Here is an 18,411-nt window from a genome sequence, read left to right as displayed (position 1 = left end):
TGACGTAGCCCCACAAAAAATAGTCTAAAGGCGTCAAATCGCATGATCTTGGTGGCCAACTTACCGGTCCATTTCTTGAGATGAATTGTTCTCCGAAGTTTTCCCTCAAAATGGCCATAGAATCGCGAGCTGTGTGGCATGTAGCGCCATCTTGTTGAAACCACATGTCAACCAAGTTCAGTTCTTCCATTTTTGGCAACAAAAAGTTTGTTAGCATCGAACGATAGCGATCGCCATTCACCGTAACGTTGCGTCCAACAGCATCTTTGAAAAAATACGGTCCAATGATTCCACCAGCGTACAAACCACACCAAACAGTGCATTTTTCGGGATGCATGGGCAGTTCTTGAACGGCTTCTGGTTGCTCTTCACTCCAAATGCGGCAATTTTGCTTATTTACGAAGCCATTCAACCAGAAATGAGCCTCATCGCTGAACAAAATTTGTCGATAAAAAAGCGGATTTTCCCGAACACTGATTTTGGTAATAAAATTCAATGATTTGCAAGCGTTGCTCGTTAGTAAGTCTATTCATGATGAAATTTCAAAGCATACTGAGCATCTTTCTCTTTGACACCATGTCTGAAATCCCACGTGATCTGTCAAATACTAATGCATGAAAATCCTAACCTCAAAAAAATCACCCGTTATATTGGCATTTTGTTACTTATTATCTAAATTATTAGGTTTTTCTTAAAACTTAACTTTACCTTAAAGCAAGTAATTTGGCATTGGTTTAGCTAAGATAATGTTATTGAAATATAAAAGTATTATATGTATATCGTACGCTTACGCCACCATATTTTGTTTTGTGATTTTTTGATATTTTCGTAGCAACTTTTTACCATTCAGAAGAGAGAAATCAATAAAGATAGGAAATAAAAGTCTCTTTACAATTTTGTTGTTGAAACGTTGCTCCTGTTAACTTTTCAGTAGGCAAATAAAGTTATTCAGACTTTTCAGGCCTTATATTGAATTTAGTAAAATTTGGCAAAATTTTTCAAACATTTTCAGTCTATAAATGGGTCTTACAACTAATTGGCCCTGTTTTGATATTTCATAGTATGAACAAAAAAAAATTTTAATGAAACTAAAAGTAAAAAAGTTACATATGTAGACCCTTCGGTCGTCAAGGGTTAAAATATTGTGTTTTACAAAAAATTTTGGAAATCAAATTCTAATCAATAAAAATCTATTTTCTAAATCCTCTACTTACTAAGTCGTACTTAGTTTTGGCCACAAAATATAGGCATTTAGACAAAAGTGATTTGTACAGGGTAAGCCATATGTCGTACTTCCGAGATTTATAAGAACCAATTAATTACTAATCTATGCCTGCAAATTTTGAACATACTCCCTTTCACTTGAATAGGTATACTGATTTTCATGAATAATCGCATCATACGCATCGCATGAATTTGTGTATAGTAATGAAAGCGAATGGCATTAAAACGCCGAAAATTGAATTTCAAAAACCTAAAAACTATTCCAAATGTTAGCCAGAGGTATAAGAGATACGAGTGTCATATTTCCTCTAAATACATGGAGCCGTTTCTGGGTGAAGAGAGGTCTCGCATAGTGTCGGCTTTTACTTTCATCAAATTTCAAATCACCCTATACCGATAAAAAGGTCTAACTTCAAAAAATAAAAGTTTATAGTACATCTATACCCCAAGCCCTTTAATTTCACCCTCACTTTTGAAATTCGAAAGTACAGTGATTTGGATTTAATTGTTCAACGCTTCTGCAGTGTTTGGAATTTACCCCTTCTTATAATGTTTTGGGGTAAGGAATTAGTCAATTAAAAAAAGAAGATATTTCAATATGAATTCAGTTAATATTTTATTTATCATATGCAGACACTTTATTGACAAAAGCTATGTGCTTACCGGTTCAAAGTTGCCCGTAAATACTAAAAAATAATTTAGAAACACAGTGAGTGTATGGAAAAAGTTTGTTGTTTTTGACAACGCCGCAGCTTATTTAAAATTCTGCAATTTTAAAACTCTGTAATTAAAGAATATTTTCATGGAAATTGGGTCATTTTGACCCAATCATTGCTTTAGGTTTAACAGATGGATGGTCTGATGACCTGGACAAAAATTTCCTTCGCGTATAATATATACATATGTATATATATAGAAACGTTAATGATTTTTTAATTTTTTTTTCTGACAATTGGTACTACTGGCTAAGTCAAACCTAGTCCATGGAGCAATACTCCTTTTAACAAAGTATAAAGGTGCTCCGAATCTAAATGCCGATTTTTCAAAAAACTCATCATGTGCCATAAAGCAGATGATCACCTTAACGGATACGTTAACAAGCAAAAATGTGCCAACTGCAAGAAGAAACTATGCACCTACAACGAGTAATTGTGTGGTGTGTTTGTTTAGGCTGGCGCAGTCAACGGACAGAGTTGCTTCGAAAATTATGCCGGTAACACTGTTATAGCCTGATTAACTGCAGTTAAGAGTACACATGAGTTTCAAGAATTTCAACATACATACTACGCAGTAGATGATTTCAGGAGCTAAAATCTCCCAAAAAGTCTTTCTAAAAGTCATTCCTTTCTCCTTAAATTTTTTGCATGAAGTGGCACAAATACTTTCGGTTCCAATCGAAGAGCTTCCAGAAGAGCCTTTGTAAAACGTACTTCAGAAGGCATTTTGGAAAAGTTCTTTTAAAGCTGTGCTTTTAGTTTATAAAAATCATAAATCTTGAAGGAATTTATTTAAGGTTCATATAAAATATCTTTTAGTAGAGACGTAAAATGCTTATTGAATTAAATAATATAAACATATACTTATGTATATTCGCGGAAATAGGAAAATCCTTTCTAGGAGGCATGTAGAGAAGCACTTTTTTCAGCACGCACTGCAGAATTTAGAGGAGCAGCTCGCCAGACATTTAGAAAAAGTGTAAGGGCCAAAATAATGTTGTTATTATTATTATTATGGCATCAAACTAAAGTGTCATCTCAAAAGATTTAGTTTTGGCTATTTATTCCTGGTCTTGAAATCTGCTTTCGGCTTCTATAAAAGGTGAAGGTGTTAATTATAATATAAGAAATTGCTTCAAAATAATGCAATGCCAGAACCAAGCAACTGTATACTTATAAAGAAGATATTGGCACCACATTCACCTGTAACTTCGTCTTTGATATGGATATTAAGTGTACTGGTCGTTGGGCTAAAATTTATCTTCATCAAAAATAAATTTTTTATATAAAAATGTCGCTTACTTATATTTGTGGTTAAGGCTCGGCCATAAATTTTGGATTAAAAAATAAATCAAAATTAAAAAAATTACTTTTTTTAATGCAAAAAAAACATTATTTTAATCTATCTCACACTCTCATGGAAAGCCGAGGTAATTACGCACATTTCTTAACTGATTTTCTCCGAAAATTAGTTTATTAACTGCAAACAATTGAACAAAATACTTCTCCGTGAGTTTTAAATTTCTGGAATTTTTTTTCGATTTTTCGAATATCATGACGAAATAAAAAATAGGTGTCTTCTTTTTTCGATAAAGAATGTAAAAAAATATGTTTCACCCAAAAAAAATATTGAGGTGTAAATATTTTATGGAATGACCCATATATACATATAATCCTACTTTTAAGGACTAAAAGTGTGAATATACTTGTTAATGCTATGATTAGCTTTTTAGCATGAAGTAAAGTTAAAATTAATCCAAGAACGTATTTACTGCAATTTACTTCAGACGGTTTGGAAATTAAATGTCCAATATTAATTGATACTTGTACATATGCATGTACATATGTTAGGGCGGATCAATTTTTATGGGAGAAACCTTGGGTCTAAAATCTATTTGGAGTTTGCCAAATTGCGAAAATAGGTATGTTAGCATTTAGTGCTTAAATTTTGTTTAAAAAAAATTACGCCAGAGGGCGCAGCAGTGAAAATATTCACATTTTCTTCGAAACCTATTTTCGCAATTTGCCAAACTCCACATTGATTTTAAATTCATGGTTTTTTTCGGCAAATTTTCTTAGAATTATACATAGAATCCTTCTGTGCTAAGTTCAATATTTTCGAGTCGCAATTCGCAGAACTGACGATTTTCGGCCTGTGCAACAGAAAACGCAAACTGTACCTACACTTGCACTTTTCGGCCAGCGCCAATCAACTAATCTGTAATAACAATTTAATTGTGTTTCTCGGCCACGGCTGTTGCTGTTGGCGAGTCAATTTACAACTGTTGATTTTCTCGTCAGGTTTGTTCAATTTATCAGCGTTGTATATTGTCAGGGTTGCATTCGTCAATATATCGTCCACTCTGGTGTTTCTGTCTTACATACATTTGTCCATATCTATCTCGATTTGTTTTGGCCATTACAAACAACCGTTATGCGAACAAAGTTAATATACCCTTGTGTACAAGTGCGCTGAGGTATAAAAACACACTATAAGGGGTTTTTGGTATGAGGAATCCATTTCTGCACTTATGTCATTTTATCATTTTCTTAAAACTTCCACCAGAGGGCGCAGCGGTGAAAATATTCACATTTTCTTCAAACCCCATTTTCGCAATTTGGCCGACTCCAAATAAATTTTAGACTCATGGTCTCTTTGCTTAGTCTTACTCTTAGAATCTTCCTATGCAATATGCGCATAGGCAAATAAAAATTGACCCGCCCTAATACATGTGCTATTTATTAATATACATACAAATCTAATTCAAAATGTACATAAATAGCTGCCAAATAATGCATGTCATGGCTCGGATACATACATACGTTCGAAGAAACGAAGATATACTTATGTACATGAAGCATGCTTTGCGTATCCCTCAAGGAAATTATGGAAAGTTCGCAATTGGAAGTATTGTATGTAGAAACGCACTTCTTCGTTGCTTATGGAACCAAAGCAGAAGTTTTGAATCGACATTATTTCTTTTTCGCTTCCTATGGAAACAATGTGAAAATTCTTCACTTCCTAAGGAAAGCTTGAGGAATTTCTCTGAAGAAATTTTTGAAAACAAAGTTACGCCGTATGTTAAAAACGAAAAATACTATCCAACGAAAGTGAATGCTTCCATGCTTCTTTAGAAACTGTCCAGCATGCATGGAGGAACGTTTCCCCTTTCCTAGAGGGATGCGTCCGTGTAAACTTTGTTGGTTTGTTTCGAAAACCATTTGAGTTAACATACTTTATTATCTTGCAACGGACAACGTAATGTGTCGTCGGAGGAGTTCATTTTGCGCTTTACTAGTAGATGACATTGGCCATGGTGACAATTTTGGTACTAAAAACTGAAAGAAAACATGGCTTACCTCGTAAGGTGCTTACCTATTTTCCCAGTGGGTTCGTTCATTCATACTACATGTATAAATATGAACAGACGTGTGTAGCCTAAAGTACTACCACAAAATTCGACAGCATAAAATGCAAAGTAATTCTATTCGCTCGAAATTTTCACTTAGTCATGTTGTAAAACCATAACTGCAACGTCAATTGCCACAACCACTTTGGTAACCACTACATCTGCAGTAACCACCAGCCTTAGCAGAACCGGACTTTGTGTTCATCGAAGTGGATTTAACTAAAGTTTTGCAGTTGATATGAAATGAAACATAATTTAACTTTTCGAAACTGTTAGCAAATGTACAGAATGGAGCAGCTTTGTCCAAAAATGTCAGCAACTTTATTGTTTTCCCATTCGTTCACGAGCAAGCAATAACAAATATTTTAACGACAGCCATTAGGATATCTTTAATAATCGATGCTCTATGTACGTATATAAATATGTATTATCTGTGAAAAAATAATGGATATTATTATTATTAAGGGCCATATGCACCGTGACTTCTAAACTGAGATGTAGCCTAGCAGTTCCAGGGAGATAGTATGTACCTGGCGAGAGCATCACATTCACAGAGAATGCGTGCTGGAGCAGTGTCCTATGTAGTGAAGTTTGGCTTGTCTCTGCTCTGAACATTCCATCCATTTTTTCATGATCCCCTTTATGTGTGCTTTGGTGAGCCCCCAAAAGGGCGGTTGCTCCTTGGTTGTTGACCTCCTCTTTGACATTATTTCCTTCAAGCACACCACAGCACCTGAGGCATGGGACCCATCAATGAGCAAGGAGAGTTACTTTTTGCAATAAAGATAGTGAGCCTATATTCATAAGTAGAAGCAGGAAAGAGGTCATAGATGTAACCCTTGACTCAGAGCAAGCGGAAGCGATGATTCGAAGCTGGACAGTGATTGATGAGCACTTTTTCTCTGATCATCGCTACATATAATTCGCCTTAGAGGGGGTTTCGCCTAAGGCGCCTTCTATGAAAAGTTAAAGAAAGGAAAAGCTTAGCAAGCGACTCTCAAAAACCTGATTGTCAATACCAGGACACCGGGGGGATCTAGATAGCGTGGTCCATCGTTTTATGGCGGAAATTTTACCAAGGCTCTGAATCAATCCCGCCCTCCAAAAGAGTCAAGAGGCAAGAAGAAATCAACCTTGTGTTGCTCAGAGATAGTTGAGTCCCGTGACACCTGTCAAAGGGCCTTTACTCTTGCTCAATCCTCATGGAGTGATATGCAATGGCAAATCTATAAATTAATCTTAAGCGATTACAGCTATTAAAGAAATGCAAGATATCCTCATGGAAAAGTTTTCGGAGTTGAATGAAATCTGTATCAGACAGATCTATGCTCAGTGGGCCTAAGATCTTATCGGGCGTGGACTTAAACTGGGTGGAAATCCATGGACATCCTTCTGAGCAAGCATTTTGCATTGAATGGGCATTGATTTACCGATTCAGCAGTAGAAATCTTTGGAGTTAAGCTCAAAATGGCTGTAGGCAATTTTTAAGAGGGTCCTTAACGCCATGTACATCCCACACTAACCCCAAGGATTTTAGACCTGTTGGCTTATATTAACGTTTATACATATATATGGGGTTAAAGCCTGGCAACCCTATTTGTTTTTTTTTTTATCGAAAAGATGGCATCGCATCCACATCGCAGTCTAGCAGTATGTCGAGTACGAGACGGAAGCCGAGACAGTTTTAGTTTAGAAAATCACACAAAAAAAGTTGTCAATAACTCCTTAAGCCTATTTTTTAACCAAAGTTCATAAAATTTCTTGCCAATTCCTATCGAATCAATACATAAAAAAAATTTTGAAATTCAGTGCAAAAATATGATTTGCTTGAGAAATATTTTAAAACTCACATTTCTCACCCTCATGTGTGACTTTTCACATCTAATACGACATTTCCACGCTTTGTAATTCGCACTCTCATTTGTAATTCGCTCTACCATTCGTCACCCGCCATGTCAATTACCTTCCGAATTGGGTAATTTCGCCATACGAAATTTTGAGAGCGAATTACCTCATTTGTAGGTAATTCAGATCCAATTACCATGCGAGTGACTAATATTTATGGGCCTGGGCCCATTCGCTGCCACTTTTTCTAATTATAGAATAATACTAATAAAATATCCTCTATACAAATTAAAATTGTTGATGACAACTTAAATATAACTACGACATCGCTGTTGGTGGCATTTGCTGCTATATATACATGCCAGTATAAATGAACCTTCATTTCCATTTAACACGTATGGTTTCTCAGAGCGTATGCGTACTCTAACCATACACTTGTACTACTGCTGTATGCATATGGCTGTATTCGTGTTTCAAACATACAGAAATACATTAGTGTAACAGTATTAAAGCATTCTTTCAAGATATGTATCTCCATATGTATAAGCTACTTTCTGATACATTTTAATATATGGTACATTCGGGTACATACAAAAAAGTAGCATTTATATAATATGCATATCTTGTAAAAGTCCGTTAGTGCTGAAAATATTATAGCACAACACGTCCGTTCACTAAAATTTTTGTACGAGACTGAAAATATTCACTGAAAATAAAATTTCGTAAAAGTGCTAGGAAAAACTTTCGTAGTCTTGGTTTTTGTACAATGTACGAAACTTTCGTTCATAATACGAACACATTTTTCACAACGAAACAAGATTTTACGAACCATACGTAAATATAACGAAAGGACTTTCGTAAGGCATTTTTTTAATACAATTTACGAAATCGTACGTTTATTTTACGAAACACATTCGTAAAGCACTGAACAAATCTCTGTACGAATAATTTTGTATATCGCAGGAAGGCATTCGTAATATTTGGTTTTAAAATTTACGAAATCTAAAATTCTGTATTCGTACAATTTAGCCAGGAGCACTACTTAATGAAATTAAAAGTAAGTACATGTATGACTTTTCACTGAAACTTGCATTTCAGACGCCTTATAATTTTCCTTTAATTTATAGTCGTAAAGGAAACAAACATCGATGAAGCTGCGAATCTGTCAAGTGCCTCTACATAAAATTATTATAATGTTTAAGAAAGTAAAACGTGTATTTTTTATATTCTTTCATATTTTATATCTTATTATATTTAGTTTTGTTGAGTCTCATAGTTTAACACTTTGCATCAATATACTTTATTGAATTAAGCTTAAGCAATAAAAAAATATGTAGTATAGAACCTATTCGTTTGCATATAAATAAAAGACTTAAGTTTTATTATAGGTGAAATAACCTTTTTTATTAATTTTAAACTACGGTGTATTTAGTCAGAAAATGCTTCTTCTTCTTTCGTAGAACGTATGATTGCTTTTATTATTAACACTATAAAAACATGACTAAAATTATAGCACAACACTTTCATTATATTTTAATCATAAATGTTAAGCGTTTTTGCAAAACGTTTTGTTAAACAAAAATGCTTAAAATTAATGATAAAAACAAAATAAAAATGTTGTGTTATAATTCGTAATATGTTTTTCACAATGTGGAGAATGAAAGTAATTTCGTAAAATATACGATTTATTTCTGTGCATTTTACAAAAATTGCGCAAAAAAACTAAGAAATGGCACGAAATTCTGTAGCAAATAGTACTAAATTTAGATATATTGAAAGTAAAACGATCGAATTTTTTATAGAAAAACACATGGGGCTGCCTTTTGTTTGAAAAGTCACACACGAGGGTAGAAAACCTAAGTTTTTTTGAGGAGGGGATGGAGGTTAATATTTTTTCCAAAAGATTGAATTTCTATCTGTGAGCTCAAAACTATTTTAATAATAAATAATACCAAACATATAACTTTTTATGAACTTAATACTAATTAAAAAAATAACGTAAATAAATATATATATAGAGGTGTACATATAGGCATGTGTATGTAAATGAAAAGGAAAAATCTATTTCAATTTGCCTGCTAGTAATACAATTTTGTATATGCATTTATATGTATGTGTGTATCTGCATATTTGCTTTTCAATATGTGGCTATTAAACCAATTAAACTATTGATTTATGCAAATAATTTTTTGTTTGGCAATTTTTTACCTCCGAAATATGTATGTATACTTTGTGCATACTTACATATGTATTTACATGTGTGTTTATGTATAGGTAATATGTATATGTACATAGATATATTTATATTGTGGCGACTACTGCAATACACGAAAGAGAGGTCTGAGCAAAACGAAGATTAAAGTTAAATGTTTGCAGTATAGAAGGACAAGACGTTAGAAAACTTTTCAGAATCGGCATGAATCTCAACTACACCAAGGGTATATTAAAACGTTGCAGCAGCGCACGGGGAGTGCAGTCTCGATCTAGCAAGCTTTTAGTGAAGTTTAAGTTTACAAGTATTGTAAAGTGTTTTACGTTTAATAAAGTAATGTTTTCAAAATCTTCGTATATTATTAAGCAATCTAGTTTACGAACCCGATGAATTTAGCAAATTGTTGAAGCTATTCAAGGATGAACGTACAAATTTGGGTCAGAACTACATATATCGTATGCCCCGACACAGGAAAGGGCCGCTCTTCTAAGTAGACCACCCTTTAAAGCTCATAGAATGCAAGTAGAAACGCTATATACATATGTACATATTTATTCAAGCATTCATGCCATTCACAAAATGCTATCAAATCAGTACAGCTTATGCAAGCCTGTGGTTAAATAAATGCAAAACAAGCCAAGCATACGCATCCGCATCTACTGCATGTGTCGCAACTAGGACAATTAAAAATTTTGCAGTAACAAATTTACAAAAGTTATAAATTTTTGGGAAATTTAACAATTACAGATAGTTTTCAATTAGAGCAAATCTCTACCACATCAATAAACTTTTGTTGTGTATACTTTTGTTCCATTTGCACTTACCCAGCCAGCAGAAAAACGTAAATTTTTCCGACAGTGGCTGAGCGTATAATTATTTGTTAGCTTTCAGAATTTCAGAAGAGTGCGATCAGGCGCGTACTTATTTTTTTCGAAGTGTTTTGCACGAAAAATTCAATCAGTAAAATTTCATAAAAACAGTCAAAATGTATCCGTTTCACAACCATTTTCAATGCTTTTCTTAACACACGTTTACACACTTTAGTGGAAAAACGGATCGTCAAAGTATCCGAAGATGGAATCGATAAACGGACAAAAATCCGCATTTAATCCAGTTTTTATCCGTTCTTGGTTTTTTTGCTGGCTGGGTATGTATGGCATGTATGAACAAATCTATTTGTATGCATATGAGACATTCTTTTTCATATTGGACACCAAATTTGCTGTCACACTTCCGATTAGTTTCAAATTTTTTTTATCGGTTCTTTAGCTTTAAAACGACGTTAAGATGAAGTCTCTACGATCAGCAGAACCCGAGATATAACAATTTGAAAAAGTCAATGATTAGTCAGAATCAAGAAAAAATGCAAACTTCGGCAAATCATATCTCCGAAGTAAAAAAAAGAGGAAAAAATTCCTTGAACACGTGTTAGCTTATTTCATGTATAGAACACACAAAAAAAAAATTTGAACAAAATCGGTGACATGAAATAATTTTTTTTTACGAAATCCTTCCGACTTAAAAAAGAATGGCTCGTATGTAATATTTTTTATCCTGATTAACACAATTATGTATGTATGCTTTTATACATATGTATTAAGAGATGTGTATATATGTATGTTTGCTGAGAAATATATAGATACATTTACGTTTGTACTTATAAGTAAAACATGTATGTAGGTAGGTAAACTCATATACAACCCTGCACAAAAAAATTATCAATTGATAAAAAATAACCCACTTGTAGTTAGCTTTTTTGCGGGATTTCTATAAAGTATATAACCTGTAGTTAGCTACAAAAAGCTAACTTGAAACTAGTTGACAAGTAATGCAGGAGTTATGTTTTCTTTAAGAGTGTTTCTATTTAAATATCCTGCACTTCGCAAATACTTTTTCGAATTGAGGACAGATAAAAGGAAGATCGGAATTTCTTATTATCATTTTGAAGTTATGTCTGACGGAGTTCGAATATGGAACCACCTACAACAGAATATGTAAACAAATATGAAATGAAAATAAAATAAATAAAGTAAGTAAACAAAATATTTTGTTTTTCCCATTGATATTTTATGTCCAAAAGTAGTTAGTTACATCAAATGCAGAGTTAAACCACCCTTGACTATATCTAATGCAGAGTTAAACCACCCTTGACTATTTCGCGGCCATCGCCATATAAATATAGTTAGCTTTCGCCAAAGAAAATATACAGCTTATAAGTGACCTTTAGGAAGGAGTCCTAATCAGCTTAAAGTTAGCTTATAGTTAGATACATTTCCTGCAGGGTACTATATAGTGTGCTTGAGTATCCGTTTGTTTACATGCATACCTACAACTTCTACAAAAGTCGTTAAAATTTATAAAAGTTGACAAAGTGCCGATGGCTTAGTGTTACACAACCGCAACAAAAAATTTCAAATAAAGTAACATCAAATGTGGTATATATATGTATATAACAACAACCACAATATTCTAGGTTTCACATGCCGTTGCAATATTTACTCAGCTGTTGGCATGGATTTATGTATGTATGTATTGTTTTGTTAGAGTAAGCATCTCTCCTCTCTCTCCCCTCTGTAACACTCCGGAGGACGACATATGTCCGAGTGTAGTTAAAATGCAAATGGTTGCATATTGTTAGGAGCCAGTCTGGAGCGTAAGGCTTATGTTTTGTATTTGAAAACAATTTGCTTGAATTTAATAGTGAAAAAAGGTTAAACTTCTTGTTTACAACAGAACAAATGTTTTTGCTTTTTAATGAAAAAATTATAATACAATTTTGCATATAAGTATATGCATATGTATGTACGTATGTCTGTACATATATATGTACATCATGCACATCTTTTCATATGCAAATGGCCATATATATAAATATTTGTTTATGCGAACGTCGAAAACTTTAGTTCGGTTTTGAGGTTGATAGTCACAGAAAAATATGCAGATTTGGGTGCGGTAATGTATACAGTGACTCACTTAACTTAGCAGGTGATCTAGATTTCAACGTTAATTACTTAGTTTTTGGGTAATGCCATCTAATAAGAAAAATTCAATCAAAATTAAATTATATTAAAGTAAAATAAATGAAACTATATTAAAATAAAATAATACTTAAATACTAGATAAATATTATAGATATTTACAATGAAGGCTGTACACTGCGGCCATGGGTCTGTCTATATTGCTCTTTCTACTCATTACAGGTCCTCTCTATTCCTAAATCCCTAATGAAAACCAAAAGTTAAGAAGTGACGGAGAGTGAATTTGTGTATAGCTGCTTTAAATATTCAGGGGCCCCGCATTCTAGAAGAAAAAGATCTTGGGGTTCTGCTGCCGTATAAGAGTAACGTTATCAGAGCTAGTTCTTAAGGTGGCCACGTAGACTCGCAACCTGCAATGCCCCAGTTATGAGCCTTAAAGTTCATTTCCACCAAGTCTTAATTTAAGTTTATGCCTATTTAAAAAGTAAGCGAATGAAGAAAGAACAAAATTTGCAAATAAAACTTGCCGATCACCCCATGGTAAAATTTTTGGAACTTGCCTCAGCTCTGGTGGAAATAGGCTCGTAGAGTTTTAACTATTCATACGCATAGCCCATGTGAGTTCTCCCAGCCGCTTTTCTGCTCATAACTGCTTCCTGAATTTAGGTATGTGGTGTTGCAGCAAGGAAGAGTTCTGCTCTTATTGGCCGAGTAGTTGCTTCGTCGCTAGACGGTCTGTCGCCTACTTGTTACCCTGTATGACTTTACTGTGAGGGCCCATCAGTTGAAAATTTGTGTGTTCTTTTAGGGAGCTTAATTTCTCTACACATTCATACACAGTGGAGCCCGATTGTATAGATTTGCGGTAGCACCTAAACTGTTCACTTTAAAGACGCTAGAGTATTCTCCGTGGGATTGGAGGACATGTGCTTTGAATCATAGACTCCCATCCTTAGACCTTCGCCATCTTTTCAACCATACCTTTAGGTGTAGTTGCCTAAAATTGCCTAAACATTTTAAATTTCGGCAAAATAATAAATGTCGTTCACCACTTTATGAAAATTAGAAAAAATGTCACAAATTTTTACTAATATGTAAATCGAACTCCTACACTTCTCTAAGACATAATCAAGAGAGGGATTCGAAGTAACTGTGCTATTCAGAATGAACTTAAGGTAACGGTTATATGTAAATAACTTTATTCGCAAAGTGTTGAAATAGTTATTTGCATAGCTCAGAAACAATATAAACTGCATAAATAGTTTATTTTATCACTGCTAAACTTCTTTTAACATTATTACCAGTTTGAGGTACCTAAAAATGGTGGCAATTAAAACTAAAGAGTCATTGTCTAAGTTTCAGTGGCCAATGAGGCCAGTATTTAGATTCTGAATTAATTTTCTAAACAAGTTGTAAATTGGGTTGGGAACATTTTTTGCTCCACCACATGTAGCACTTTTTACAAAATATACACTGTTTCACGTTTTTGTTTCAACATGTCTACCATTTGGAGAAATCAGGTGGGACGGTTTTTCAAATAACGGATCAAAATTAGTGCTGGGCAGTGTCGATGCCAAAAGTACTCAGAACTCGATTTTCAAAAAGATCGACCGCTCTCGATTTTTAAAAGTATCGTTACTGAGTACTCCAAACTCCAAAGAACTCAGTACTCAAAAAAGAACTCGAAATTACTCAGTACTCAAAAATACTCTGCCCTCAGGATCGATTCAATTTGCTCAGTATTAAGTGTCGAATAGATACTTAAAAGTATTGTGTTTTATTTGCATTTACCGGTATTCAGAAATGATTACACTCAATTTGAAGTTTCAATAGTTTTCTAGTACAATACTAATTTGAATAAAATGCTGTCAAGTCCTTCTCCACTTGGTCTTTACATCGCAGTGGGGGCCTCCATCTCTCTCTGCCACCACCATCGGGTTCGGTGTTGAATACTTTCAGGGCCGGAGCGTCGGCCTCCCCTCGAGTCAAATGGCCAAGCCAACGAAGCCGCTGTATTTTAATTCACTGCACTATGTCTATGTCGTTATAAAGTTCAAGCAGCTCGTTGTTATATCGTCTACTGCTACTCGCCAATGCGTAAAGGCCCGTAAATCCTCCGCAAAATCTTTCTCTCGAGTAGTCCAAGAGCCGTCCCATCGGATACACCAGCACGGGCATTATGAGTGACATTCGTACGTTGAGAGAGGACTTTACTCCTTAACTGGCTAATCAGTTCAAAGTTGCACTTGTTGGCTTGGGTGATCCTGCATTGGTTTCGATGCTGACATTATTATCGGTGTTATGCTGGTTCCCAAGCAAACGAAATTATCCACTTTCAGGATTATAATTATAACTGTTATCAGTGACGTGGGTTCCGAGGCGCGATGCGCCGACTCTTTCGTTTCATAACAAGAGCTACTTCGTCTTGCCTCTTTTACCACCAGAACCATCCGATTTGCTTACTTATCCAACTAGGAAAAGGCAGAGCACACTTCGCGGTTTTTGTTACCAATTACGTCTTTGGCATCGGCAAACGTCAGAAATTGCACGCTCTTGTAGTAAATTGTTCCAGAGCGATTCAGTTCTGCGGCTCTTATTATCCTCTCCAACATCAGAGTAAAGAAAGCACATGGAAGGGAGCCGCCCTGCCCGAAACCTCGTTCGGTAACAAACGGTTCGGAGAGATTTGCTGATTCTGACGAACCTGGTGGTATTGCTCAACATCATACAACCTCGTCCTAGATTCCGTATTTCTAAACTCTACGGTTATATGGGCAAATTAACGGAAACTTGATTTTTTGCAAAAAAAAAATTCACTTTAACATTGTGAGGTCCACGTTTGGAACCTTTGGAGGCACGTTCATAGACGTTTTGTAGCAGTAATGTATCTGCGTTATTCGTTTTTAGTGATGCCCCAAATATAATTTATACCAGGGCACATTAAACAGGTAGTATCAGTAGAGCAAAAACAACATTTGCGTGTATTTTGTTGTTGCTTCTGGTATCGAAAGTGTCAAAAACAGTTCTGATTTTTTTCTTCTAAATCAAAGCGTGCCATGTGAAATACAAAAAATTAAAAAAAAAAATTGAAATTGGAAAAAATTAAAATTGTTGCAACTTTCTTGCCTAGTAAATTTGTTTGCTTCTCGAAGCATTGATCCATCCTTTACAAGGGCCAGTAATCAGCGGTTGTGCTGCTGTGTTGGGCGAACGTTCCAAAAGCTGCTATTCAATCGCTTGTTTTGTATGGAAAAAGGTTTCACATGCAAATGGATTTTAACAATTCAAAAATTTTGTGAGAAAAAATTAAAAATATTTGACATTTTCGAGACCAAATAATTTGAAAATAAATCAAATCAGCTGCTCTACTGATACTACCTGTTCAATGTACCTTGATTTATACTATAACAAAACTGTAGAAAATTCGTGTCTCTACACAGAAAATTTCTTTTAAAGAATGGCCAAAGGTGACGCACGGAATATAATAGAATACATTTGGTACATCTTTAGAATTTTTGTCTGTCTGTTTGAACACCGGAACTACTGAATGTGTTTTCATGGAAAAAAGTGATTCCACTTAATCACGTACGAAGCAATTGAACGATCTTGATACTAAATACAGAGGATAAAAGCTTCACTTCAGATTTTTTTAAAGAAAAAATGAAAATAATTCATACTTCAACAGGGAAAAAATTTAAAAAATAACGAAGTTCTGCGTAAATTGTTTTACAAAAAATCAAGCTACTTATGAAGAAAGTCTATTGATAAATAAAAAAGGAATGAGTGGTCAAATGAAAATGCGCAAGGATTTTTTTTTATGAAATATTAACAAGAAAGAATGTTACTCATACGCCATGTGTATATCATACGTTATATTAAGTGGATCGATATCTTAGTCGAAACATTTTTTAAGCTGAATAACGGTAAATTAAAAATATCTCAAAACATTATCCATTGAAACAAAAACTCGACAAACAACACAAACTTTTAATGAATATTTTGGATCCAGAATTCAGGGCAATTTCGTTGCTTTTCCATTTTTATACGCGAGAGCACTTGTGCACAAGGGTATTATAACTTTGTTCACATAACGGTGTTTGTAACAGACAAAACAAATCGAGACAGATATAGACAAATGTATACATAAATGATCAGGATGAAAAGAGAAATCGATTAAGCGGTGACTGTCTGTCCGTCCGTCCGTCCGTCAGTGCACACGATAACTCGAGTAAAAATTAAGATATCTGAACGAAACTTGGTACGTGCACTCCTTTCGGTCGTAGGATGGAAAGGGCCAAAATTGAATAATAACCACGCCCACCTTACATATAGCGGTAATTCGGAGAAATACAAAATCTTCGATAAATCAGTAAATATTAAAGCTAATTTATTCAAAATTGATTCTTGCAACAACTCTTTACCAAGAAATACGTTTATGGTAAAATTTTGGAAAATGGGTAACCGTTCTACCAATTTGTACCAAACTCGGTATGCTTATTGTACTTGCCACATAAAAGCAAAACCTTGAAAATTATTGAAATCGGACTGAAATTTCGGCCGCTTTTCATGTAACGGCAAATTTCAGAAATGCTTGAAACTTCAATATTTCGAAATTTAGTGACGCTAATTTACTTAAAATTGATACACCCCGGCTTACGATGTAGCGGTGTCTTTCGGAAAGGTGAAAAACATATAATTAATATTTGCGCCGGGTATTTAATATTCCGCCCGAACTTAGGCTTTCTTACTTGTTCTGAAATACCATTATATGCACGATGTATTCTATCATTCTTGCATTAAATCTGTGTTCGTATGGAAAAGTAGCTTAAGTCGAAAGGCTGGCTTTAGTATAAATCGGCATTCGCAGCATACGATTGTGAATGACTCACTGGCGCTGAGCTGTTGTAGAACTTTCGGCAAATAAACGTGCAAGAAGTAGTTCCGATACTAGCAAGTCAATATTCTTATTAAGTCTCATCAAAAAATTCCTTGCCGTTTAAAGAGTAAAGGGAATGCCGCATTATACTAAAGCCAGCCTTTCGACATAAGCTACTTTTCCATATGAACACAGATATGTATGTGTATTCTGGTTTCGCCTAATTAGAACACCACTCTCCTACCTTCGATAAAGGGCAATCTTTATATTAAATTTCGTCGATATATCTAAATTTTTATTTCTCTATGTCTTTCTCGATTCCTTTAGGCTGTTACCAACGACCGTTATGCGAACAAAGGTATAATATAGCCTTGTGCACGACGGATCTCGCGTATGAAAATAAAATGCTTTCAATCTTAAATTGACGGACACTTCTACGCACAAAACGAGACTATATTAGCTAACACTTAAAAATTTAGGTAAAATGTATAAATCTGAGTTTTGGTATACACAATTTAGTTGCAGGAAAATCTATAAAATCAATACCTATTAATTGTATGAAATACGGAAATTTTATGGCAATAATGCGTCGCCGATTTTTTGTTCGCACTTTTGTGTCGCAGCGAAATTTCCGATAATAGCCGATAACAATACTCAGACAATAAACTCTAAATCCAATACAGCCAAATTGCATCAGAACAAATTGAATTTTGTTTAATAAAAACAGGCAGTGAACTCGTGCCACAAAAAAACAAATAAGCACAAAAGAGATTCGGATGTGAGACAGCAAAAGCAAAACAAGAGAAAATCAATAAAAATAACAAATAAACGGATAAATAGAGACATAAGGGGCAGCAAGTTGCGACAAAGCCGTACACCGACGTCAACGGCAACAGAAATAAATTATCGCCAACATCTTAGTGTCCAATCAATGAGAAATTGCTGTCAGCCAGTCACGTCGACACGGCAAATTCTGCTGATTGCCCGACTGGCAAACTGAGCGAGCGCCTACTAAATGGCAAGTGGCAAGTAGCAAGTTTATTGGCTAGCAAGTCACACTCAACAGCATAAATTTCATTAACAGCCAGCAACGAGCTAACGAAGTTGCATGAATGAACGCTGAGAGAAGAAGACACATAAACACATACTA

General features: G+C 34.7%; 1 long non-coding RNA gene across 1 annotated transcript in view; it reads right to left on the bottom strand.

The window, feature by feature from the left end:
* Window positions 1-18,411, bottom strand: part of LOC118746180 — a 192,763-nt gene that overhangs the window by 85,346 nt on the left and 89,006 nt on the right. The window lies entirely within an intron of this gene.

The sequence above is a fragment of the Rhagoletis pomonella genome, unplaced genomic scaffold (assembly GCF_013731165.1).
Source record: "Rhagoletis pomonella isolate Grant_MI unplaced genomic scaffold, Rhpom_1.0 Rhpom_scaffold_00010, whole genome shotgun sequence".
In the NCBI taxonomy this organism is placed as follows: domain Eukaryota; kingdom Metazoa; phylum Arthropoda; class Insecta; order Diptera; family Tephritidae; genus Rhagoletis; species Rhagoletis pomonella.
This window is presented reverse-complemented; position numbering and strand designations above follow the sequence as displayed.